The sequence below is a fragment of the Macaca fascicularis genome, chromosome 18, assembly GCF_037993035.2.
Source record: "Macaca fascicularis isolate 582-1 chromosome 18, T2T-MFA8v1.1".
Lineage (NCBI taxonomy): Eukaryota > Metazoa > Chordata > Mammalia > Primates > Cercopithecidae > Macaca > Macaca fascicularis.
This window is the reverse complement of record NC_088392.1, coordinates 73,420,381-73,423,336: the sequence shown is the minus strand read 5'-3', so window position 1 is coordinate 73,423,336 and position 2,956 is coordinate 73,420,381.

Here is a 2,956-nt window from a genome sequence, read left to right as displayed (position 1 = left end):
TCATGTATTATTATGCTAGCATATTTACATGTATTACCACTTGTTACAGGGTGAATTGTGTTCCCTAAAATTCATATGTTGAAGACCCCACCCTCAGTCCTGCAGAATGTAAGCTTATTTAGAGACAAAGTCTTTTTATTTTAAAGTAAGTTTTATTGTGCGTACTTAAAGTATCCAGCATGATAATACAGAATACATAATAGATGGTAAAGTGGTTACTATAGTGAAGCAAATTAACATATTCATCATCTCACAGTTACTCATTTATTTTTCATTTGTTTTTGTGGCAAGAGCAGGTCTTTAAAGAGATAAGTAAATTAAAATGAGGCCCTTGGAGTATGGCCCTAAGCCAGTGTGGCTGGTGTCCTTAAAAGAAAAGGAAGAGACCAGGACTGGGCACACACAAAGAAAAGGCCACATGAGGACACAGAGAAAAGGTGGCCCTCTGCAAGCCCAGGAGAGAGGCCTCAGGAGAAAACAACCCAGACAGTACCTCGATCTTGGACTTCTGGGCTCCACAACTATGAGAAAGTAAATTTCTGTTGCTTAAGCACCCCACTCTATGTGTTTTGCTATGACAGTCCCATGAAACTAATAGTCTAAATAATATGCTACTTATGTATATTCCTGGTATCCTTTTAGGAAAAAAATGTAAATGGGATCCCAGTTCAAAGGAGGTGCTTGGAATCTGTTATCTCTTGATTAAGTCTATCTGATTCCTGAAGAAGTGTGCTGTGTATACTCTATTCTAGAAAAAGAGAGAGAAGGAATTCGAGAACCTTCACACATTTTTAAATGTGAATAGCAACTTAAGAAAGAAAAATTTCAAACAAAAAAACCAAGTGTCCATAAGCACTTTCTTCTTGAAAAATAGATAGATGATTGGTCTCTTAGATCTTGTTCTTGATATAAATAAAATACAGAATACAGAAGATAGGTGACTTTTAGTCTAGAATGGGGAAAATGCAAATATACTTACAGTGACTACTTTTTCTACATCCTTGACACTGCATCTCAGTTCTCCCTTTGTCCTTGTTTATATCCTAATGGATTTTTTTTTTTTCAGTGTACTTTCTGCTAGGGATCTTTTATCTTCTGAAGGTAAAGGCAAATTTCTTGATGCTGTCTGAGCTCCGTCAGTGAGCCAGAAAGGGTCTTACCTTTTGAGTTAAGCCACTGGCATGTTTTGTTTGTTGATGTGTGCGTCGTTCAGTAATGTGGGGAATGAGAATCCTCTCTAGACTGTGGTAGGAGGCAGTAGGCAGGGTGGGGAACTGCACATCCCACCCAGCATCTTCAATTCTGCACAGCTGATGTTTACTGCTATTCGACCCACGATCCCCATTATTCTCCTCAAAGACGCAATCAGAAAAAGCTTCCAAAAAACCTATGTGTAGTTAGAGGCAAACCACAGGCAAAAATGGAAAAGAAGAATTTTTTTTTTACAAAATTTGGGTTCAGGCGCAGCCATGGTAGCTCACGTCTGTAATCCCAGTGCTTTGGAAAGCCGAGGCAGGAGGACAGCTTGAGGCCAAGAGTTCAAGTTTACAGTGAGTTATGATCGCACCACTATTGTACTCCAGCATGCGTGATAGAGCGTGACCCTGTTTCCCCATCTCTAAAAAACAAAAGGATGGGTTCATGATGGCTCCTTCCATTTGTTTCAGGAGATCATCTGTCTCCTAGGTTCCTAGAAGCCTGGAGTAATGATGCACCATTTCCCAGTTCTTCACTTTTCCATATTAACTGTCACAGAGGAGGGAAAGGAGTAGTAGAGGAGGAGAAAATCCCACCGACAACATCGTTAATCTCCTCTTTAAGGCTAGCTCACATGCTACATCCTTTATAATACAAACTCCATGTCCCCAGCTGGAAGCAATTATTTTCCTCTCCTGGATTCCCATATCCCCCAAAATCCCTCAAAATGCAAACTCTCTCATGGTCCTTGTTACTCTGTTTTGCATTACAATAACCTGTAGTGCCACTTAGTAAGCTATTGTCTTTCAGCTCCAAATCCTTCTGTTCTTCAGTCCTCTGCTTTGTGCTGCTGGCTGGGGCTGCCACTCTGCAAGCCACAGCACACTTATGCCAGCTGCTCCCTGTTAGACTGTCTAAATACGGAACAATGGCAGGAGACAGGGGAGAAGACTCACTCTTTCCTCTTAGCTTTCTGTTTCTTGTAGCAGTGAACTACAGGCAGTGGAAGTTCATTCCAGTTGCAGGGGTTGAATCCACTTTGCAGTTTTTCCCAAAATTTGCAGAATTAGCTTCACTATGCCCATGTCAGAGACACAAGCCTAGCAGCACTCTCTCTTCAGAGATCTGACTTCCGATTTCACTGGCCTTTTCCTCCTTCAAACTTCCAAATTTTAACAATTCCATCTTATTTGGTTGTTCTCACAATCCTCGACCTGCTTCCGGTAGCTACCAACTCTGTGATAACCTGGTATTCTCTTTTTGCCTTTTCTGTTCTTACATAACCTAGCTAATAGTTCTTTTTCAGCAAATTGTCCCTGTTAAAATAACAGACGTGATTTCTGTCTCCTTTGAGAAGTGTTCATGTTTTCTTCCCTACTGATCCATGAGTTTCTGAACCGTACCAGATAATAATGAAAATGATACCATCAGTGTTAAGCAATTGTTACATGCCTTGCTCCATGCCATATCTTTACATGCGGTTTCATTTATTCTTCACAACATTCTAAATCATGTTTTATTGGCCCCATTTCACAGATGAAGTCATTAAGGCTAAAAGTTAAGGATGAAGGGTGATTCTAGAATCAGGATTTTAGTCTGACTCCAAAGCCCAAGCTCTTAAGTATTCCATTAACTTGTCTATTTCATGTTTGCACACTAATTCTCTGCTTCGTGTCCCTATCAGACACATAGTATACTGCCTTTCTAGAGTAGGCATTCTGGGAATGGTTGCTAAATAATGAGTATGGTAATTAAATAT